This window comes from Anomaloglossus baeobatrachus, chromosome 5 (assembly GCF_048569485.1).
Source record: "Anomaloglossus baeobatrachus isolate aAnoBae1 chromosome 5, aAnoBae1.hap1, whole genome shotgun sequence".
NCBI lineage: Eukaryota > Metazoa > Chordata > Amphibia > Anura > Aromobatidae > Anomaloglossus > Anomaloglossus baeobatrachus.
The window spans coordinates 417,071,565-417,097,116 of record NC_134357.1 but is presented as its reverse complement, the minus strand read 5'-3'; the positions used below and the strand labels follow the sequence as shown (position 1 = coordinate 417,097,116).

The 25,552-nt window shown below is 46.0% G+C and overlaps 1 protein-coding gene across 5 annotated transcripts in view; it reads left to right on the top strand.

Annotated features, from left to right (window-relative positions):
* TANC2 (tetratricopeptide repeat, ankyrin repeat and coiled-coil containing 2) overlaps window positions 1-25,552 on the top strand; it is a 615,727-nt gene that overhangs the window by 369,259 nt on the left and 220,916 nt on the right. The window contains exon 1 of one of the 5 annotated variants that reach the window (XM_075350283.1): window positions 3,001-3,117. The exons of the other annotated variants lie outside the window; for them this stretch is intronic. The gene's annotated coding sequence lies outside the window, so the exon portion shown is untranslated. Of the gene's footprint in view, window positions 1-3,000; window positions 3,118-25,552 lie in introns of those variants that run through there. 5 annotated transcript variants of the gene reach the window in all.

Below are 25,552 nucleotides of genomic sequence, written 5' to 3'. Positions count from 1 at the left end.
GATTGGGAACTACCACTCTCATTATTATCAGCCCATGTAAACAGGTCTTGTGTAATTTTTTCTTTACCATAAATACTGAAGCTCCTATACACCGGATAACTGTCAGCCAAACAATGGTTTGGCCAATCGATCGCCTTTCCAGTGAACCACCACGAAACATTTCTGGAGACACCTTATTTGCGAAAGAATCAAATGCTTGGCAATCCAAAATCGGACATGCCTGATTGTTATCGTCCCCATTATGATCTGTCGGAGGTCCCCCATACATATTAGACTGTTGTCTGAGGTTAGACTAATGTGTATGAGAAGTTTAGGGGCCCATTCAGACAGGCTATAAGAAGGAACGCGCATTCATTTGTTCCCATCAGCCCATCTAAAAAAAGACGGCAAACACACACTGAACAAGCAAACCACTCGTTTGTCAGTGCGATGATTTTTAAGCTTGATTAATAATCCTCATTCTCGGCAGCACAATGTCCTGTGCAAACAGATGTGCTGCCGATAAAATAATGTTCTACTTACACAGTACAATCATATTATTATTCATTATGTACCTCTAAAATTGTAGTCGGCTTGTCTAAAGTGTGCTTTACACGCTGCGACATCGCTAACGATATATCGTCGGGGTCACGTCGTTAGTGACGCACATCCGGCGTCATTAGCGACATCGCAGCTAGTGACAGCTAGGAGCGACTAACAACGATCGCAAAAACGGCAAAAATCGTTGATCGTTGACACGTCGCTCCAAATCATAATGTCATTGATGTTTCATTCTGCAGGTTGTTCGTCGTTCCTGCGGCACCACACATCTGTGTATGACACCGCAGCAACGACAAACCTCATCCTACCTGCGTCCATCGGAAAGGAGGAAGGAAGGAGGTGGGCGGCATGTTCCTGCCGCTCATGTCCCCTCCTCTTCTATTGGGCGGCTGTTTTGTGACGTTGAACGCACCTCCCCCTTGAAGGAGGGATTCTTTGGCAGCAACAGCGACGTCGCTGAACAAGGTATGTGCGTGTGACGCTGCCGTAGCGATATTGTTCGCTACGGCAGCGATCACCACATGTCGCACGAACGACGAGGGCGGGTGCTAGCGCTCGCGACATCGCTAACAATCGTTAGCGATGTCACAGCGTGTAAAGCACCCTTAACGGTCCATTAACCGACCTTGAATCACCTTACATGTAGCTGGTCGAAAGCTGTAGAATTGCCCCAATCATGCCTTGTAAATCCGGCATAAGTGAAAAGCTGCATCTGCTTTTCCACACACTGCCCCTCCATTATATGAGCATTTCCCTGTGAAGTTTCTTCATTTGTCACCTCCAGTCTGGTTCTGAGTGCACTGCAGTGACTGAGATTTAGTAGTGCAGTAACCTATTTTTTCGGAAGGCTTGTTTATTCAGAGCAGCTTTGCCTTAGGTGCGATGTGACTGTTTAGATGCTGACATGGATCACAGTCACATAAATCATACGATTTGGTGAAAATCAGTACAACTTGAACTTTATTATTTATTTTAAAACTGGCTTAATGTCTGTGATCTGTACATACCACAGGGATTACTGCACATAATGTACGTCTGACAATACAGAACATATGTATGTAACATGGGATAGAAATCGAGTTCAATGAACATAACGAATGGTGCATTCAGATGTGCCAATCTGGGCCCGTTATCGAGTGCCAAACGATTATATACGTGCTGATCTTTGCCTGTTATTGTGTACTAAATGACTGTATACGTGCTAATCTTGGCCCCTTATTGAGCTCCAATCGATTATATAAGTGCTGATCTTGGCCCATTATCATTTGCCAATCAACTGTATATGTGTCGATTTTGGCACGTCACCATGTGCTAAACGACTGTACATATGCTGATCTTGGCCCATTATCATGTGCCAAATGACTGTATACGTGCTGATCTTGGCCTGTTATTGTGCGCCAAATGACTGTATACGTGCTGATCTTGGCCCGTTATCGTGTGCCAAATGACTGTATACGCGCTGATCTTGGCCCGTTATCGTGTGCCAAATGACTGTATAGGTGCTGATCTTGACCTGTTATGCTCTGCCAAATGACTGTATACGTGCTGATCTTGGCCCGTTATCGTGTGCCAAATGACTGTATACGCGCTGATCTTGGCCCGTTATCGTGTGCCAAATGACTGTATACGTGCTGATCTTGACCTTTTATGCTCTGCCAAATGACTGTATACGTGCTGATCTTGGCCCGTTATCGTGTGCCAAATGACTGTATACGTGCTGATCTTGGCCCGTTATCGTGTGCCAAATGACTGTATACGTGCTGATCTTGGCCCGTTACCGTGTGCCAAATGACTGTATAGGTGCCGATCTTGGCCCGTTATAGTGTGCCAAATGACTGTATACGTGCCCATCTTGGCCCGTTATTGTGTGCCAAATTACTGTATACGTGCCGATCTTGGCCCGTTATTGTGTGCAAATGACTATAAACATGCTGATCTTGGCCTTTTATTGCCAATTGACTGAGTATATGCCGACTTGGCCCCTTTTTGAGCGCCAATTGATTATATGTGAGCTGATCTTGACCCGTTGTCGTGTGCCAAACGACTGTATACGAGCTGATCTTTGTCGTTATCGTGCGCCAAATCTTGACCAGTCATCGTGTGCCAAACCACAGCACACGTGCTGATTACTGGTCACTTACTGACCTGTATACACGTTATCGGGTTGATGCAAAGCTGATGATGATTTCTTGATGCCGGCATAAACCATCCAATCACCCGAAGAAAGAACATTGTGAATAATTGTTTACACAGACTGATAATCGGGAATGTCTTGAATTATTTGGGTCCCCCTGTAGCAATTTTTCTTGTGTTCTTCAAGGAGACGCAAATGCAGAAAAGATGCTGAAACTCATGGGTTAATGGAAAACCGAAAGTGTGTACACCCCCTCCACCCCCTGCAGAGGAGGCACTGTGTCTGCAGCTGGAAGGCTGGTGCGTAGATACCTGTGCATCTGCTTCGGTGCTCGCACTGCAGTATGAGGCTGGCACCTAATGTGCTGCTGTGTCTTTCTCCTCCTCCAGCGTCCTCCATGAGCCCAGCAGAATGGTGCATTGCTCCCATCACTTTGTACTGAGGTGAGAACCTACTTTTCCTCATTAGTCGTCTTGTCTGCATGTGTCCTGTATGTATGAACGCATTTGAGACGTATGTAAAATTGGACTTTACCTGACGGCCTCTACAAGCTTTCCAGTTTGGAAATGATGATGGTGCAGCCCCTGAAATTGCCATGTACATAAAGTAATCTCTTCTCTGGAGGAAATATCTTGTATCATGCAATCATTGCCAAAATGTGGTGTTCATTGAGTGTTGGGTGAATGGCGACTCACACCTGATTCCGGTCATCCCATAAGAATTCGCACCTTAGCCAATGTTCCCCCTTGTCTTCTGCTACACCACGATCCCTCTCTGAGCTATGTACATCAGTGTCTGGACGGCTATCCTAGTGCCCAGGGATTGGGAATAGGATGCCTTGTTTCGCCTATTGATTGTTCTATCTGTGAAGAAGGTGTTTACCATGGTCGGAGAATGACTTTTTTCGTCTGCATGTAATAGCGCAGGCTTTGCACAGTCTGGGTGTCCCCTTGAATCTTGCTGATTCACTAGTCCTTGTGTCATTGGTCACCCGTCTGGAAAAAATCTGCCGACTGTCTGCTGCCTCCTTCAGCATGAAATTATTTGCTTTGTAAGGGTTTATATAGACAGTGCGGTTAAAGGACGATACACCGTACCTGGGAAAAATGCATATAGTTTTCCATAAATATCAATGCGGTTGGTATTTTATGTACCTCTTATGTGTTTCACCTGTAATATCTGCTGCCACATAGAAAACCATTATTATGCCGTATTATTCCCACCTCGGTGACACCGTCTCAATATAGACCCATTAGTAGACTCCTATATACCCACGACTGCCATGTGTACATGTCCCAGTAGAGGACTCCTATATACCCACAACTGCCCATGTGTACTTGTCCCAGTAGAGGACTCCTATATACCTACGACTGCCTATGTGTACATGTCCCAGTAGAGGACGCCTATATACCTACGACTGCCCATGTGTACATGTCCCAGTAGAGGACTCCGATGTACACACAACTGCCTATGTGTACATGTCCCAGGAGTGGACTCCTATATACCTACGACTGCCCATGTGTACATGTCCCAGTAGAGGACTCCTATGTACACACAACTGCCTATGTGTACATGTCCCAGGAGTGGACTCCTATATACCCATGACTGCCCATGTGTACATATCCAAGTAGAGGACTCTATATACTCACAACTGCCCATGTGTACATGTCCCAGTAGAAGACTCCTATATACCCACGACAGCCCATGTGTACATGTCCCAGTAGAAGACTCCTATATACCCACGACTGCCCATGTGTACATGTCCCAGTAGAGGACGCCTATATACCTACGACTGCCCATGTGTACATGTCCCAGTAGAGGACTCCGATGTACACACAACTGCCTATGTGTACATGTCCCAGTAGAGGACGCCTATATACCTACGACTGCCCATGTGTACATGTCCCAGTAGAGGACTCCGATGTACACACAACTGCCTATGTGTACATGTCCCAGGAGTGGACTCCTATATACCTACGACTGCCCATGTGTACATGTCCCAGTAGAGGACTCCTATGTACACACAACTGCCTATGTGTACATGTCCCAGGAGTGGACTCCTATATACCTACGACTGCCCATGTGTACATGTCCCAGTAGAGGACTCCTATGTACACACAACTGCCTATGTGTACATGTCCCAGGAGTGGACTCCTATGTACATACAACTGCCCCTGTGTACATGTCCCAGTAGATGTCCAGTGGAGATGGGTGATCTGTCAATTGCATTGATTGCAGATGCAGAATTTAGGTTACTCGGTAAGTATACCAAATTGATAAAAACAATTTAAGGACTATATACCTCAACACCAGTATATCAATATCATAAAGGGAGGGGGAAGCTGTCTGGGACCACCCTCTTTTTCAGAGTGGAAAACTGATTGGAAGAAAAATATTGTCCATGCAGCTGAAAATATAATTTCTGATTTATATACTCTCTGAAGCCAAAGTATAAACATATACACATACACACGCATATACACAGTATATATACAGTACATACACTGATGCATATACACAGTATATATACAGTACATACACTGATGCATATACACAGTATATATACAGTACATACACTTATGCATATACACAGTATATATATATACACAGTACATACACATGCATAAACACAGTATATATACAGTACATACACTGATGCATATACACAGTATATACATATACAGACAGTAAATACATATACACACATAAATACAGTGTATAGTGTACAAATACACATAAACAGTATATACATATACACACATGTATAAATAGTTTATGCGTATACAGACAGTAAATACAGTATATACACATGCATACACACACAGTATATACATATATACACAGTATATTCATATACACACATATATGTATACACACTTTTTTTCCAGTGTTATACCTTCTTTGCTCAGTCTGGCCATATATTTTGAGCGTTTAGTCATCGCTTTGCCTCCGGATCCCCATATACATGCATGCTTTGCTTGCCAGTGTTTGCAGTGGAGAGGAAGCAGAAATGGCAGCCAGACAATCGGTAGCTGATTGTCTCCTGTGTATACACAGGAATGGGCATATGGTATTCCACTATGCCAGACCCTTCTTCCCCCAACATCTGCTGCCTGGAGAGTCGGGATACCCCCATACACCCATAGATAGTCATCTGGTCCCGCCAAAATGGGCGGTTTCAGCGAACATTCATCTATAATGTATGGGTACGTTAAGACACCCTTAGGGGAAAAAAATATTCATCATCCTGCAAAACGTGCCGCATACCTTATTTTTCTATTAACGTTTGTTACGAAGGAGGATTAAATCAAGAGGGACTTACCCTTGTTTTTACTGAAATGTAGATTATTTCCTCATAATCTCTTTCGAAAACTCATCTTTGCTGGTGCGTGCAGTAATGATTTATTTTTTTACCATTCTACTGAATGAGGATGGATTTTATAGACAGTCATTCTTGTATAATGTTCATACAGGGTCTATAAAGTGCTATTGGGTCCCTCAGTATCTGAACTTCTGTGCCATTAGATGCGTTTCTCTAAATGCAGGCAAAAATAAAAAGTCAAGTCCACGCTTAGTATTTGAAAAATGCAGATATTTCACTTGTATGGTCCAGAATTACGTGATCGCTTCTACTCCATTCATATCTAAAGTCATCATTTTGTGGGTGGGAGCGTAAATGAAAGAAGATTCCAAACTTGGCACTTGGAAGCCTGCTGACATTCAACTATTCCATTGGAGAAAATCGCTAGATATTTTTAAACCCTTTACTAAAAAAACAAAAAAAAAAAAGCACCTTTGAAATTGAAGCCTGCTTTGTGATCAGTTTATCGCCAGTGGTTCAGCTTTAGAGACCCAAGGTTATTGATTATTGATAGGGGAAGTGATGAACAGCCCTTATACGTCAAGAGAAATGTAGACTATACCTGGAGGCTCTGGATGGAGTGGAACAATCAGAGCGGGAGATGCCCACCTACAATTCTTTCATTTCTTGTTCTCCTATTGAGGGGATTGATAAAGGATGGTGGCTCAGTGATTTCCTACAGTGATGCATGGCGGTGGCTCAGTGATTCCTACAGTGACACATGGAGGTGGCTCAGCGATTTCCTACAGTGATGCATGGCAGTGGCTCAGTGATTTCGACAGTGACACATGGTGGTGGCTTAGTAATGCCTACAGTGACGCATGACGGTGGCTCAATGCTTTCTGCAGTGATATTGCAGTGGCTTAGTGATACCTACAGTGACGCATGACGGTGGCTCAGTGATTCCTACAGTGACTGATGACGATGGCTCAGTGACTCCTACTGTAACTCATGGCAGTGGCTTAGTGATGCATGGCGGTGGCTGTGATTCCTACAGTGACGCGTGGAGGTGGCTTAGTGATGCCTAAAGTGGCGCATGGTGGTGGGTCAGTGATTCCTACAGTGACGCATAGCAGTGGCTTGCTGATGCCTACAGTGACACACGGCAGTAATACCAGTAATACATTGCGATGGCTATGGTAATACATTTGATGGGACCCTATCCTAGTGTTATACCTCTCCTGGACAAAAAGTCTACAAATATATGGACAGATAGGATCAGGCATTAATTAGCACCACCCTTTGGCTGATGGGCAGAGAGCACAGTCAAAATAGGAGGTTGTCTACACCTCCTACATATACTGCAAAAAACTGCATCACCAAATATAGCAAGTGTGAATAAGTGTTAACTGCTGAAACTACACGAAACACAAGCAAAAGGGTACAGTAGCACTCTGTAAGTGCCGACATATGCAAAGATTACAGGGTGGTTTTAATTAGTGCCAGATCCTATCTGCCTATATATTTGTAGACTTTTACTTCAGGAAAAGCATGACACTAGGATAGGATCCCATCAATAAAGGTCACCTTGCCGCGGATGATGGGCATACAAGAATTGGCCAATTTTTGAGCAAAGAACCTTAATTTTTCTAAGTATTTTCTATATAGCATTAATGCAGTTTGTTTCATATATTCTATCTTTGCATATGTATCACGTATGTAGCAGGTCAAAACCGCTAAAGGGGCCCTTCTAAGTACTGATGACACTTGTCATGAAGGGGATGGATAACGGCAGTAGTCAGTAATGGTGGTATTTCCTGTTGAATTTGGAGAAATCACTAGTGTTTAGCTTTATTATTCATGTTTAGTTTATTTATTACAAACAGCAGAAAGTCTGTAAATGTTGCTAACCTAATTTGCAATGGGGGTTGAATAATTTTGATGGCAACTGAAAGTGTTAATAGTTGACTGCATCTGAGCATTATCTGACTTGAATTATATACATCTGTTTTATAAGGATTTTCTGGTTTATAGGAAAACCATTCTCCCCCAGCGGCATTTAGTTTTTAAAATCTAAACCGTATGTTACTCACCCTCCCCAGGTCCAGTGCTGAGTTTTCACTGCTGCTCCCAGTGAGGATTATAGCGCTGATGTCATGTCACATTAGCTGAACGTCTTGTGCCGTCAGCTTAGTCAGAACCACTGAGCTCAGTTATTGGCGGGACCACTTGCGACATGACATCAGTGCTGCAGACACTAACAAACTTCAGGAGCAGTGGCAGAGACTCAGTGCTGGACCTGGGGAGGGTGAATAAAGCAGCGGCAGAGACTCAGTGCTGGACCTGGGGAGGGTGAATAAAGCAGCGGCAGAGACTCAGTGCTGGACCTGGGGAGGGTGAATAAAGCAGCGTCAGAGACTCAGTGCTGGACCTGGGGAGGGTGAATAAAGCAGCGGCAGAGACTCAGTGCTGGACCTGGGGAGGGTGAATAAAGAAGCGGCAGGGACTCAGTGCTGGACCTGGGGAGGGTGAATAAAGCAGCGGCAGAGACTCAGTGCTGGACCTGGGGAGGGTGAATAAAGAAGCAGCAGAGACTCAGTGCTGGACCTGGGGAGGGTGAATAAAGCAGCAGCAGAGACTCTACGCTGGACATGAAGAGGGTGGATAAAGCAGCCACAGGAGCAGCGGCAGAGACTCAGTGTTAGACCTGGAGAGAGTGAATAAAGCAGCGGCAGAGAGTCGGCATTGAAACTGGGGAGAGTGAATAAAGCCGCGACAGGGGCAAAAGACTCTGCTTTGCGCCCAGGGAAGGTGAATAAAGCAGCGTCCGAGGCCCAACGCTGGACCTGGGGAGGGTGAATAAAGCAGTAACAGCAGCAGCAGCAGCGGAGACACAGCACTGGACCCAGGGAGTGTGAATAAAGCAGCAGCAGAGACTTTGCCGCTGCTCCTGATACTTCTTGAGTCTCTGAGACTCAACACTGCACCCGGGGAGAGTGAATAAAGCAGTGACAGGAGCAGTGGCAGAGACTCAGCACTGGACCTGGGGAGAGTGAATGAAGCAGCGACAGGAGAAGCAGCAGAGACTCACCACTGGACCCGGGGAGGATGAATAAAGCAGCTGCAGAGACTTGACGCTGGACCAGGGGAGGGTGAATGAAGCAGAGACTCAGCGTTGGATCTGGGAAGGGTGAATAATGCTAGTTAGTTTCTAAAACTAACTGCAGCCAGTGGACAGGGGTTTTCCAAAACTGGAAAACCCCTTTAATTCATCAGAGTAAGGAAAAGGCAAGGATTCATTTCTCTACTATGGGACACCTCGTCCTGTCGATATTTTGGCAAAAAAACCCACCAAAAACCTTGTTGATGTCCGCCGTCCATTGCAATGAATGTGAATCCTAAGCGCAGAGCGGTGTGTGTAATCGCAGCCCGAGACGAGCAGGAGTCGCGCTCTGAATTTCTTCACATTTACACAATTAAGGCTGACCCAGTAACTGCTCGCTCCTCTGCACATTACACTGGAATCGGTGGTCTCCTACTCCGAGTCTCCGTCGCCTGTAGATGCCGAGGGCAAATGGCCACTCTCCTGGCTGTAAATCCGCTACTGGCGCCATCTATATACTGGTTTCTGTGATCCTGTGCCCACTGACAATTCTATACACTGACGTCCCAGTGCGCTGTGGCATGTGTCGCCCCATTCACACATTCCTGGGCAAACTTGCATGGAGGAAATCTGGTTAATTGTTACTAAGAGGCTACAAAGCCGCCTGTTTCTCCATGGCTGCCAACGTCACGCCTGCCCTCCATTATGCGCAGTGCCCTGTAGTCAGGCCCAGAGAAGTTTATCTGCCTCCGAGCAGAGTAACCCCTATGAGAGGAGGCACGGGCAGACGCCAGCCCTTGCCATTCATTATTTATGCCAGGCTGGCAGGCCTGATTGTAATTACTGCGCAGTCGCTCTGCTCTCCTTGGCAGAAGGCTTTGAAATATTTACAAGGTAAACTTGCAGATCTTGAGAGGAACTGTGCCAAGAATGACATCTTTTCTCGTGTAATGCCCATTAATTGAGCTGGCGGTGGGGAGTGGCAGAAAGGTGATATTAACGAGCCATTCACAAACTCCTAAACGGGATTTAGTCCAATAATTTACTAGGACTCATATTTAAAGAGAACTCACCCTTATTCCTGACATGTCTGATTTAGTAAATTCATTCATAAGATCATTATTGAAGCAATGTGCTGCTCCTCTGATATTCTTCCTGGAAATGGCTGATTAAATTGACAACGGGGCGGTTCCACTTCCCTGGTCGGTGAGGAGTATTTAAAAATGAACTTGTCCTGTGGACCAATGGAATGGAACGCCCAACTGTGCTAAATTACTTTTTTATAAAACCGGTATACAGCGGGTAAAATAAGCATTGAACACGTCACCAATTTTCTAAGTAAATATATTTCTAGGGTGCCACTGACATGTTTCTCACCAGGTGTCGGTAACAACCCAGCCAATCCTCACAGGCAAAGATATCAAACCATAGATGTCCATAAATGAAGTTATGTGTACCGTAATAAAGAGAAATTACACAGGGAAAAAGTATTGACCATGTTTAATGAAATGTATTTAATATTTCTTATAAAAGCCTTTGTTGGTGATGACCACTTCAAGATGCTTCCAGCATGGCGAATCTACAGTACTTGCATGCATTGGTCAGGTATGATTGTGGCCCATTCTTCCACACAAACACTCTTCAAATCCTGAAGGCTCCGTGGACTCCTATGAACGCTGAGCTTTAGTTCCTTCGATACATTTTCTATTGGATTCTGGTCAGGTGATTGGCTGGACCATTCTAGCAGCTTTTATTTTCTTTCTCTGAAACTAATTGAGACTTTCCTTGGCTGTGTGTTTGGGACCATTGTCTTACTGAAATGTCCACCCTCGTTTCATCTTCATCATCCTAGTAGATAGCCGCAGATTTTTATCAAGAATGTTTCTGTACATTTGTCCATTCATCTTTCCTTCAATTTATATGAAGTTTGCTAGTTCCATATACTGAAAAACAGCCCCACACCATGATGTTCTCACCTCCAAATTTCACTGGTATGGTAGAGGCCTCCAAACATGGTGCGTTATGGCTTCCAAAGAGTTCAATTTTGGTCTCATCTGACCGGACTATATTCTTCCAGTATTTCACAGGCTTGTCTAAATGTTGTTGAGCGAGCTTTAAATGCATTTGAACATGCTGTTTGTTCAGCAGTTGATTCTTGTGTGGTTAACGTGCATACACGCCATGGAGGTTGAGTGCATTACTTATTGGGGTTTTTTTTTAACCTGCTGATTCCAGGTCTTTTTGTTGCTCTCCACAAGTGGTCCTTGACTCTTAACAACTCTTATCATAATTCTTTTCACTCCTCTGGTTGAAATCTTGCAGAGAGCACCTGGTCATGGCTATTTTATGGTGAAATTATGTTCTTTCCACTTCCAAATTATGGCCTCATCAGTACTCACGGAAACCTTCAGTATTTTAGAAATTCTTCTGTAACCAATACCATCAGTATGTTTTTCAACAATACTGTTGCGAAGGTCTTGAGACAGCTCACTGGTTTTACCCATCATGAGATGTTTCTTGTGTGGCACTTTGTTAGTGAGACAGCTATTTATAGGCCACCAATTGAACCAGCTGATATTATTTTTCTATGTGGTAGAATTGCTTTTTAATTACTGATAGATTTTAGCTGGTGTCATGGCTTTTTTCACCTCTTTCTGCATGTGTGCAGTACTTTTACCCTATGTCATTTTTCATTATTATACATAACTTAATATATGGACATCTATGATTTAATTTGTTTGTCTGTGTGGATTGGATGGGTTGTTACCAACATTTGGTGAGAATTTCTGGTCAATGGTAACTTTAGCACTATATACATTTAGAAAATCGGGGACGTGTTCAATATTTATTTCACTGGTGTATACAGTATGATGCTCTCTTAGAAAAGTGTTTTTTTTCCCAGGAATAGCGCCACTATTATCTATAACCCCCAATCGCAGAGCTGCAATTCCAGAAACAGCCAGTGGACAACAGTGATGGTATTCCTGGAGTGAAAAAGACTCCTCCTACAGCTAAAGCTCCATGGCGGAATCTGTTCAGCTTTCTGTAGCCTGGAGGTAGGATAGTCTAATTCGTCCTTGTATCCCTTGCTGAGAAGATACGATGGCTGACATCTCAAGGACTGTTAGGGCAGCTAATGTCACAGTACGATATGCTGTCCTCAGATACACTGTGTCCTCCACAGTCGTAGGTTTCCTATTCCTGGCTTTATACCTTTAGTGAATGCTTTTGGCCCCTCTGTACCCTCTGTACTTGGTAAGGATAGTAAAGAAAGTGCTGGGCTTGCACCATGCTTCTGTGAATAATTATTGGGCGAGACGCGCTGATTTATCCGCATTAATATCCCTGCTGTCCGTTAGACGTGCAGTGACGCCGGGCATAAATATATTGAATATGAATATTTATGAGCCTGCCACATCAGATTAGTTTTGATTTAAGGAGCTCTGAGCAGGCAGCAGCTGTAAGAGCGCCGCATATTCTGGCAGATAAAGCCTCCATGGGCCACACGGGCTGACCTACCGCCTGACCCTGGACAACCTCTGCTCCCCATTCTTCTCTTTCTTCAGTTTTGCCTTATTTTAACTTGACAGATTGAATACATTTCCGGCTACTTTTCCCCTCCCTGCAGGTATCTACAGCGCTATGAATTGCCTGGTAATTCCTACACTTATTAAAATGGATAAACGTACAATGAAGTTAATCTTGAGGATTACACGTAGCAATTATCGTTACAATTCCAATGATTCCGAGCATTAGTAGGGTTCATCCAGATGGCCAAGCCATACTATGGAGCTGAGTGCTTGCTTATACTGCTGCTCTGTGCCATATTATGGCGAGATCCTCTGCTAGAAGCAAAACCTCCATAAAACCATGAGCAAAAAGATCCACAGAGCAGTGTGGATAGCCCATGGCCCCTGGACCAAAGCCCTGCGAATTTCCTCTACCTGCCTTCATCCTCAAAGCCTTCTCTAATTAGTAGATGCGGTGACTCGTAAATGTCATGTCTCAACAATGACGTCCCATTAGGACTACTAATCAGAAGAGCTGGCAGGTATGAGGACACTCGCCGTTATCGAATGGATAGGTGTTCTATTTGTAAAACACAAGTATAAAACACCTACGTGAAAATTAAAACCCAAATCCCTATAGAGTTGCAAAATCAGCGTGGTCAATGGATCAGGGTCTTGCAACTCTATAGGGATTTAGGTTTTATTTTTCAGGTAGGTGTTTTATGCTTGTGTTTTACGATTAGAAAAAATATATTAGATGTCCATGATTATTTTCAGGCCGTATCCATTTTTCATCCTCTCAGGGGGGAGAGTGGGCAATTGCCCAGGGCCCGCCGTCCCTAGGGAAGCCCAAGGGCCTACAGCAGGAGCTATACTGATAATAGTATTAAAAAATACACATTTGGTATCGCTGCACTCTCAAAAGTCCGATCTATCAAAATATAAACTAAATTAATCCAGTCAGAAAAAGGCGTGACTAGAAAACGTTCGAAACACCAGAATTTAGTTTTTTTGGTCCGGCGCAACATTGCAATAAGAGGTGATCAAAACATCGGCTCTCCCCAAAATGGTATCCGTAAAAACATCAACTCAGGGCTCAAAAAATAAGTGTTTACATAGTCCCATATTGCGAAAAATGAGAATGGTGCAAGTCTTGGAATATGGAGACAAAAGCAAACTTTTTTTTTTGCTAATGTCACAATTTTTTTCCCTATCTAATAATATACACTAGTAATCGTCTGTAGCATTCGCAGTGGTTGAAATAAAGTAAGGCCCAGTCTTTGAATATTGTGGCAAAAAACAACATGGCACCCTGGTTACGATCTTGGCAGTCATTAATTGAGTGTATAGGCGGCTTCACACTAAACCTAGGAACAGAAGTATCTCTGCTCATCCAAGACGAGAGTTGAGAATCAGATTGATCCACAAATACGTCACCGGATAGTCGTTTCTGGAATTTCTGGAACATGTGCCCAAAATGTGGATTGTCCGAATACCTTATGGAGGCCATAAGATCAAAGGTCCTAAATAGTGCTACACCTCAGGCATTCTGGGGGGAGATTATCAGAAACTACGGTATCACATTAGCGCAATCGTTTAGGGCTTTTCGATGATTTGTAAAGTGCAACTGAAGGGCAAAAGTGTACATAGCTGGGCAGATTTTAGCAGGACAGGGTGGCATCATCCATAACCTAACAGATGGTTCTCTCTTGTTGAATGTCAACAGCTGGTCCTTTTTTCCTAGGTGATGAGCCGCTGCCAGAGGAGTTTGGCAGCAGCTCACTCATAGAGTGCACAGGAGCGCTTGGCTGAGCGCTCTGTGTATGGAGTCTTGGGAGAGCGCTGTTGGCTAAACGGTCATTCAGCCGACAGCCATCTAATGGATACTATGCCATTACTACATTTACGCCAGAAATTGGTATAAGGTATAGTGCAAACCTACCCGAGAGACAAAATACACCAAGATGCGCGTGGCCATATTCTGTATGCTATGTTTTGGGAAAAACAAATACTGACCTACAGAAAATATTTGGCCCTAAATAAAGACATTTGTAAATTTCTGACTTTAATGCAGTATAGCTGGCGAACAGTATGTATATGCACAGTTGATCAGGGCATGCTGGAATATGTAGTTATAATTTGAGAGCCTATAGAATTGTGTGATACAGTCACTGCTTAATACGAGTAGTTTATTCCCTTGTGCAGTGGAGTTCATAGATTGCTCCTTGTGATGTTTAATTCCCTTAAATTATGCAATGATGTTTGATTAAAAGATGTAATCTGGTATGGGAGGAGGTCATGTGAGGTGACTGCTGGGGGGAGACCTTCATACCTCCCAACCTGCTGGATACAGGCAACTGTCCACTGCCCTGAGAGGTCGGGGGTATATACTGACTGTATCTGTGGCTTTAGTGTTCAAGGCCCACCAAGAGTGCGTGTTTTCAGGATATCCTTAGGGGTGCTTCACACACAGCGAGCTTGCTGCCGAGATCGCTGCTGAGTCACGCTTTTTGTGACGCAGCAGTGACCTCATTAGCGATCTCGCTGTGTGTGACACTGAGCAGCGATCTGGCCCCTGCTGCGAGATCGCTGCTCGTTACACACAGCCCTGGTTCGTTTTCTTCAAAGCCGCTCTCCTGCTGTGACACACAGATCGCTGTGTGTGACAGCAAGAGAGCGACAAATGAAGCGAGCAGGGAGCAGGAGCCGGCGTCTGACAGCTGAGGTAAGCTGTATCCAAGATAAACATCGGGTAACCAAGGTGGTTACCCGATATTTACCTTAGTTACCAGCCTCCGCAGCTCTCACGCTGCCTGTGCTGCCGGCTCCGGCTCTCTGCACATGTAGCTGCTGTACACATCGGGTTAATTAACCCGATGTGTACAGCAGCTAGGAGAGCAAGGAGCCAGCGCTCAGTGTGCGCGGCTCCCTGCTCTCTGCACATGTAGCTGCATTACACATCGGGTTAATTAACCCGATGTGTACTGTAGCTAGGAGAGCAAGGAGCCAGCGCTTAGTGTGCGCGGCTCCCTGCTCCCTGCTCACACTGGTAACTAATGTAAACATCGGGTAACCATACCCGATGTTTACCTTAGTTACCAGTCTCCGCAGCTTCCAGACGGCGGCTCCGTGCAAGCGCAACGTCGCTTGCACGTCGCTGCTGGCTGGGGGCTGGTCACTGGTCGCTGGTGAGATCTGCCTGTTTGACAGCTCACCAGCGACCATGTAGCGATGCAGCAGCGATCCTGACCAGGTCAGATCGCTGGTCGGATCGCTGCTGCATCGCTAAGTGTGAAGGTACCCTTAGTATTACACAGGAGATAATTTAATCTCTGACACAGGTGATGATTCCAACATTCCAACACTCAGGCAATGCTATGGAAATCTCAAGGACAGGAGTTTGGGATCACTGCTTTAGGACACATACAGGTGAAGCCATCACATTCTTACTCCAACATTCTGTCTTAGGCTATGTGCCCACGCTAGAATGTCCCTGCGGATTTTTCTGTCTGAAAATCCGCGAATTTACCGCGGATTTGCCGCGGATTTTGATGCGGATTTCATTTTTTTTTTTTTCCCCCCCATTCAAAACCAAAAATCCGGACCAAATCTGCACCAAACAATTGACATGCTGCAGATTTTTCCGGATCAAAATCCGCAGCGGAAAAATCCGCAGCATGGACACAGCATTTCCAAAATGCCATTGAAATGGCTTGGAAGTGCTGCTGCTGCAGATTTTCGGGAAATCCGCGGCAAATCCGCGGCAAAATCCGCGCAAAATCCGCAGCGTGGGCACATAGCCTTAAGAGCCTGAAGACCCTGCAAGAGCCAGGTCAGGTCACAAGACATTTTATGGTCATGGAAATGGCAGCAGAGAACCTGCTAAGTGAAAGGAGCAGGACACACAGGCAGTGGAATGCTTGTGTGAGGAAATTCTAGTGTGTCATACTGTATGGTGGGGATCGGAGGGCGTGGTGCATCATACTGAATGATGGGACCGGAGGGGGTGTTGCATCATACTGAATGATGGGTACTGGAGGGGGGTGGTGCATCATACTGAAAGGTGGGGATCGGAGGGCGTGGTGTATCATACTGTATGTTGGGGATCGGAGGGGGTGTTGCATCATACTGAATGCTGTAGACCGGAGGGCGTGGTGTATCATACTGAATGATAGGGATCGTAGGGGGTGGTGCATCATACTGAATGCTGTAGACCGGAGGGCGTGGTGTATCATACTGAATGATAGGGATCGTAGGGGGTGGTGCATCATACTCAATGATGGGGACTGGAGGGGATGGTGCATCATACTGAATGATGGGGACTGGAGGGGGTGGTGCATCATACTGAATGATGTAGACCGGAGGGCGTGGTGCATCATACTGAATGATGGGGACCGGAAGGGGTGGTGCATCATACTGAATGATGGGGACCGGAGGGGTGGTGCATCATACTGAATGATGGGGACTGGAGGGGGTGGTGCATCATACTGAATGATGGGGACTGGAGGGGGTGGTGCATCATACTGAATGATGGGGACTGGAGGGGATGGTGCATCATACTGAATGATGGGGACTGGAGGGGATGGTGCATCATACTGAATGATGGGGACTGGAGGGGGTGGTGCATCATACTGAATGATGGGGACTGGAGGGGGTGGTGCATCATACTGAATGATGGGGACTGGAGGGGATGGTGCATCATACTGAATGATGGGGACTGGAGGGGGTGGTGCATCATACTGAATGATGGGGACTGGAGGGGATGGTGCATCATACTGAATGATGGGGACTGGAGGGGGTGGTGCATCATACTGAATGATGGGGACTGGAGGGGATGGTGCATCATACTGAATGATGGGGACTGGAGGGGGTGGTGCATCATACTGAATGATGGGTACTGGAGGGGATGGTGCATCATACTTAATGATGGGGACTGGAGGGGGTGGTGCATCATACTGAATGATGGGTACTGGAGGGGATGGTGCATCATACTTAATGATGGGTACTGGAGGGGATGGTGCATCATACTTAATGATGGGTACTGGAGGGGGTGGTGCATCATACTTAATGATGGGGACTGGAGGGGATGGTGCATCATACTGAATGATGGGGACTGGAGGGGATGGTGCATCATACTGAATGATGGGGACTGGAGGGGATGGTGCATCATACTGAATCCTGTAGACCGGAGGGCGTGGTGTATCATACTGAATGATAGGGATCGTAGGGGGTGGTGCATCATACTGAATGATGTAGACCGGAGGGGGTGGGGCATCATACTGAATGATAGGGATCATAGGGGGTGGTGCATCATACTGAATGATGTAGACCGGAGGGGGTGGTGCATCATGCTGAATGATGGGGACCGGAGGGGGTGGTGCATCATACTGAATGATGGGGACCGGAGGGGGTGGTGCATCATACTGAATGATGGGGACCGGAGGGGGTGGTGCATCATACTGAATGATGGGGACTGGAGGGGATGGTGCATCATACTTAATGATGGGGACTGGAGGGGATGGTGCATCATACTTAATGATGGGGACTGGTGGGGATGGTGCATCATACTGAATGATGGGGACCAGAAGGGTTGGGGCACTATACTGAATGATGGGGACCGGAGGGGGTGGTGCATCATACTGAATGATGGGGACCGGAGGGGGTGGTGTATCATACTGAATGACGGGGACTGAAGGGGGTGGTCCATCATACTGAATGATGTGGACTGGAGGGGGTTGGTGCATCATACTGAATGATGGGGACTGGAGGGGATGGTGCATCATACTTAATGATGGGGACTGGAGGGGATGGTGCATCATACTTAATGATGGGGACTGGAGGGGATGGTGCATCATACTGAATGATGGGGACGGAGGAGGTGGTGCATCATACTGAATGATGTAGACCGGAGGGGGTGGTGCATCATACTGAATGATGGGGACCAGAGGGGGTGGGGCATCATACTGAATGATGGGGATCGGAGGGGGTGGTGCATCATACTGAATGATGGGGACCGGAGGGGGTGGTGCATCATACTGAATGACGGGGACTGAAGGGGGTGGTGCATCATACTGAATCATGCGGACTGGAGGGGGGTGGTGCATCATACTGAATGATGGGGACTGGAGGGGGTGGTGCATCATACTGAATGATGGGGACTGGAGGGGGTGGTGCATCATACTGAATGATGGGGACTGGAGGGGATGGTGCATCATACTGAATGATGGGGACTGGAGGGGATGGTGCATCATACTGAATGATGGGGACTGGAGGGGGTGGTGCATCATACTGAATGATGGGGACTGGAGGGGGTGGTGCATCATACTGAATGATGGGGACTGGAGGGGATGGTGCATCATACTGAATGATGGGGACTGGAGGGGGTGGTGCATCATACTGAATGATGGGGACTGGAGGGGATGGTGCATCATACTGAATGATGGGGACTGGAGGGGGTGGTGCATCATACTGAATGATGGGGACTGGAGGGGATGGTGCATCATACTGAATGATGGGGACTGGAGGGGGTGGTGCATCATACTGAATGATGGGTACTGGAGGGGATGGTGCATCATACTTAATGATGGGGACTGGAGGGGGTGGTGCATCATACTGAATGATGGGTACTGGAGGGGATGGTGCATCATACTTAATGATGGGTACTGGAGGGGATGGTGCATCATACTTAATGATGGGTACTGGAGGGGGTGGTGCATCATACTTAATGATGGGGACTGGAGGGGATGGTGCATCATACTGAATGATGGGGACTGGAGGGGATGGTGCATCATACTGAATGATGGGGACTGGAGGGGATGGTGCATCATACTGAATGATGGGGACTGGAGGGGATGGTGCATCATACTTAATGATGGGGACTGGAGGGGATGGTGCATCATACTGAATCCTGTAGACCGGAGGGCGTGGTGTATCATACTGAATGATAGGGATCGTAGGGGGTGGTGCATCATACTGAATGATGTAGACCGGAGGGGGTGGTGCATCATGCTGAATGATGGGGACCGGAGGGGGTGGTGCATCATACTGAATGATGGGGACCGGAGGGGGTGGTGCATCATACTGAATGATGGGGACCGGAGGGGGTGGTGCATCATACTGAATGATGGGGACTGGAGGGGATGGTGCATCATACTTAATGATGGGGACTGGAGGGGATGGTGCATCATACTTAATGATGGGGACTGGTGGGGATGGTGCATCATACTGAATGATGGGGACCAGAAGGGTTGGGGCACTATACTGAATGATGGGGACCGGAGGGGGTGGTGCATCATACTGAATGATGGGGACCGGAGGGGGTGGTGTATCATACTGAATGACGGGGACTGAAGGGGGTGGTCCATCATACTGAATGATGTGGACTGGAGGGGGTTGGTGCATCATACTGAATGATGGGGACTGGAGGGGATGGTGCATCATACTTAATGATGGGGACTGGAGGGGATGGTGCATCATACTTAATGATGGGGACTGGAGGGGATGGTGCATCATACTGAATGATGGGGACGGAGGAGGTGGTGCATCATACTGAATGATGGGGACCAGAGGGGGTGGGGCATCATACTGAATGATGGGGATCGGAGGGGGTGGTGCATCATACTGAATGATGGGGATCGGAGGGGGTGGTGCATCATACTGAATGATGGGGACCGGAGGGGGTGGTGCATCATACTGAATGACGGGGACTGAAGGGGGTGGTGCATCATACTGAATCATGCGGACTGGAGGGGGGTGGTGCATCATACTGAATGATGGGGACTGGAGGGGATGGTGCATCATACTTAATGATGGGGACTGGAGGGGATGGTGCATCATACTGAATGATGTAGACCGGAGGGTGTGGTGCATCATACTGAATGATGGGGATCGTAGGGGGTGGTGCATCATACTGAATGATGTAGACCGGTGGGGGTGGTGCATCATACTGAATGATGTAGACCGGAGGGCGTGGTGCATCATACTGAATGATGGGGACCGGAGGGGGGTGGTGCATCATACTGAATGATGTAGACCGGAGGGGGTGGTGCATCATACTGAATGATGGGGACCGGAGGGGGTGGTGCATCATACTGAATGATGGGGATCGTAGGGGGTGGTGCATCATACTGAATGACGGGGACTGAAGGGGGTGGTGCATCATACTGAATGATGTGGACTGGAGGGGGGTGGTGCATCATACTGAATGATGGGACCGGAGGGGGTGGTGCATCATACTGACTGATGGGGACCGGAGGGGGTGGTGCATCATACTTTATGACTGGGACCGAGGGGGTAGGGTATCATACTGTATGGTGGGGACCGGGGTTGGGGATACTGCATTATACTGTATTGTGGGGACATACTGTATGGTGGGGACAGGGGGATGAGCATCATAATGTGTGGTGGGGATCGGGGGGGGTGTGGCATAATACTGTATAGTGGGGACTGGAGGGTCATCATGCTGTATGGTGGGGACCCGGAGGGGCATCATACTGTATGGTGGGGGGTTGGGACATAATACTGTATGATTGGAATCTGGAGAGGCATCATACTGTATGGTGGGGACCAGGGGGCTGTTGCATCATACTGTGTGGTGGGGAGTTGTGTCATCATACTGTATGGTGGGGGGCTGGAACATAATACTGTATGATGGGGATGCGGAGGGGCATTATACTGTGTGGTAGGGACCCGGGGAGGGGGTGAGAAACATCAAAGTGTGGGACAAAGTAAACCTCGTGTTCCATCACATGTTGTGGGGGAATTATTACCAAGGCTGCAGGAAGCTGTCTGTAATGTGGTACTGTCACACAACCCTCATTTATGCTAATCAGATTTTTCTGTGATGCAATTAGCAAATGCTAACGAGAAGCCTCCACTCACAAGAAATCACATGCCTGACGAGGAGACTTTATAAGCAGGCCAGGCTCTCTGGGGTCTTCGGGGTGATAAAGTGAGACTGTGGTGTCATGGCACATAGAACCTGTGATCTTCCGATGACTCAGAGAGAATTGGTACAATAGTGCAGCGGATTGGAATCTATTTAATACGTGTTCCTCCATCTCCTAATAGCTTTCATTAATGCTAATGATTAGTGTTATATGCTTTTTGTTTGCCATGCCTTTTTAGAAGCATGAAAGCTTTTATATCTTTTGTACTTTTGTTCCTTCCCTTTTTTTTTTTTTTTTGTTACTTCTAACTTTTTTGTGCAAATTGAGGTCACATTAATAACATGGAATATAGTCTATATCTATGCTATTATCGCCTGATCATGGTGTAAGCAGGTTTGAGGATTATAACCTACCGATATCCTATGTGTTTATCGGGCACTTCAGCAAAGCAGCGGTTACAAGCCGGATAATGGAGTTAAATGATGCCGTTGATTGAATTGAATATTGATTCCGTTCACTAATTTGCTATCTCTACTATGTGCATTTGAAACAGCCAGTCTGGGAGAAATCCTGCAGAAAACACAGGATGATCACTTCTCTCTTTGGTTGTGTTGGCAGAAGCACTATCAGTTATCCAAGGGGAAAGAGGGGGAGGCTCCTGCTGCAGGTAGTTGTCTTACAGCCGCAGGCAGGACAATGAGGAGGAAGAGGACACGGTTTATCTCCTGAGACACACAATTTCTTTATATGGTTTTCAGTTTTAATTGTACCACTGAAAGACATAAATAGAATAATAAGACATACTGTAAGTAGGCCCCTGTGCAAGAACAGTATATGGGCCATTTGCAGTCCAGTAGCTCTGAAGAATTCCACCTGCTTTGAAGGTAGATATGCACCCCGTCACCTCTTGGGACCTTCAAGTTGCACCAATGATATAATACAATTTAGGGGCGGACATGAGACAAAATATGAAATAAATTAACGGAGGAAGGACAGGAATATACTGAATATGTTGTTGTTTTTCTAAACCAAATTTTGTCTCAAAAGCTTACAATTTGTGTAGAAATCTGTGATCATATCCATCAAATGTGTAATGGAGTATTCTGTACAGTGTCACATCTGAGTGATTTAGGCTGTCGGGCTCAGTCGTTTCCATGATCACTTATGTTTATAAGACTAGTGTAGTAATAGCTGGGTCAGTGGGGTCAGGAGCTTGCTGTTTGGTGCTATGCAAAGAAGGCCACAATGCCAGCACTAAAAGATCTGAACTCTGCCAACATGGAATATAAGGCTCATGGTCCAGTACTTATTTTCATTTTTGGACACATTTTTGGGATCAGAAAAACTGAAATAAAATGCACAAGTAAAGGATCCATTTTTCTGAATGGAAACACGTGTTATAAAATATCTTCCATTTTCCTTCTTGCCAGCTGCTATCAGTTTTGTTGTTTTTGTTTAGCTGGGTTAAAAAATCTGTTTTGCAGAACTTTTTTTTTCCTGCTAAAATAATGGATTACAATTAGATCTATTTTTTTTTACATTGAAGTGCATGGGAAACAAATTATAATATGATTATCCATCAACAGATCTTTTTTTCTTTTAGCGCTGCACATGCACAGAACACCAGTATTCAGAGATATCAATAGAAAAAACAGACCCATTACAGATGCAAAGCAGGAACCTAAGTGTTTCTTCCTAAATGGATCCGTGATCTGTGTTGTTAAGTCGGATCTGTTCAAGACTCAAACTTTGATTTCTATTTTGCATCTTTTTCCTCTATATCAGACCCATTTTTCTAGTTCTGGATATATTACAAAAGGATGTCACAGAGTTGATTTTAGCGAGTCGTTACACCTCTATGCGCATTGACTGGTCGGTTCGGCACCTTAAAGACATCATTTAGCTTCTGGGGAAGTAAAACACAAAAACAAAATGAAAACAGCCTTTCAAGGTTAACAAGTCTCCTCCAGCTTTACATGATTTACTGATGGGGTGAGCTGCCTGCATAATATAGTCCTCCTGGGCATCATGCTGTGGATTGACACCTTCCACCCACCGTTTGTACAGACATGATGGAATAATTGTCATGGGATTCAGGGACCCTCCCCTCATTTGTCTGTCACAGAGCTGCATCCAGTCCCTCTGAGTAGATGGATCTTGTGGATAATGGCTGCAGAACCTTAGCTCTATGTAGCCGGCTAATGTGTCTTTAAGCTATTCATCATTGAAGGTATTAAACTTCAAAACACATGAGTGGAATTTAGTAATACCCATCGGAAGATTACAACCGGCAGGGTGTGAAGGATCTATATGTCCATGAATAAGATTTCCTTAAAAATTTCCCCAAAAGACTTCTTGTCCTTCACCTGATGGGGAACGACTGTAATGGGCAGTATGGGTTAAATTGATCTTCGTATAAGTGTTCAGCCATAATGGCGGTTTAATCCTCCTAGAGCTCTATATAGTTTAGCAAAAATCATTCCATATTTGGTTGGGTTCACATTATTATTATTATTATTATTATTATTATTATGTTTTAACATGGTTATGCAACCATTTTGAACAAATTGCAGTAGAAATTTGCACACCTAGTGTTAACACACTCTTTACTCTTCTATACTCATTAGATTAAATTCAATAGTACCTAACAACTAACTGATGTGTATGGGAGGGCCCCGACCGATTTTATAGGAGAATAGGATCGGGGCAGTCTGAATCCTAAAACTCTGGGAAGAAAACCACTGACGGAGGTTTGGCAGTGGCTTTGTACTCTAACCCCAATGAAAAGACATGGGCACTCTGTTGAGCTGATCATTCGTGTGTGTGTGTGTGTGTGTGTGTGTGTGTGTGTGTGTGTGTGTGTGTATCTTATATACCAGCGCTCCTTAAGCGGGCTTTACACGCTACGATATATCTAACGAGATGTCGGCGGGGTCACGTCGTAAGTGACGCACATCCGGCATCGTTAGTGATATCATAGCGTATGACAGCTATGAACGAGCAGAAATACTCACCTTCTCGTTCATCGTTGACACATTGCTCATTTTCTAAAAATCGAATGTCCTGTTGTTCATTGTTCCCGAGGCAGCACACATCGCTCCGTGTGACACCCCGGGAACGATGAACACAGCTTACCCGCGTCCACCGGCAATGCTGAAGGAAGGAGGTGGGCGGGATGTTTACATCCCGCTCATCTCCGCCCCTCCGCTTCAATTGGCCGGCCGCTGTGTGACGTCGCTGTGACGCCGAACGTCCCTCCCCTTCAGGAAGTGGATGTTCGCCGCCCACAGCGAGATCGTTTGGAAGGTAAGTACGTGTGACGGGGGGTTACAGCATTGTGCGACACGGGAAGAAATTGCCCGTGCTGCACAAACGATGGGGGCGGGTGCGATCGCAAATGCGATGGCACAATAAATTGTAACGTGGAAATCTCTAGTGTAGCAACATAATTGACTTATTTTGTACTTCTTTTAATATTATAAGGAGTTCTGGAACCCCAACAACAATTTATATTGAGCGGTATTTTTCATTTTGGCAAAACCTAGCACTAGAGATTGTGCAAATCAAATAACAGGACCTGCTCCCAGAGCCACGTCGGTAATCTGTGGCCACTGAATGGGAACCCTGATAACTGCCTCTTACTTGATGACATCCCCGACCCCTCTTTTGGTTAGCCAGCCTGGTGACTTCATTGTTGCAGTGTGGCGCACATTTGACATCTCATCAAGCTGCATAATTAGAATAAGAGCCATGGATGCCGAGAAGTAGCAGGCAGTTTTCAGGGCTCTTGCTGTTAAGTGAGTAACCTGTGACTTATGGACGGGGTCCCGTGAATCAATTTGCACCATATCGTTACCTGGCATTAGTGATGAGAGAGCAGTGCAGTGTTCAGTGCTCATAATGATGAGTGAACACTACAATGTTTGGGTGCTCGTTAGTTGAGTCGAGCAGGTCAGACGGGCTCAACTCCAGTAACGAGTATAATGGAAGTCAATAATTGGGCTGTTCAGTTCTCTGCCCACATACAGCCAGCCATAAACAGAGCATTTTGGGGGAGGGCAGTGTTTTTTTTTTTTT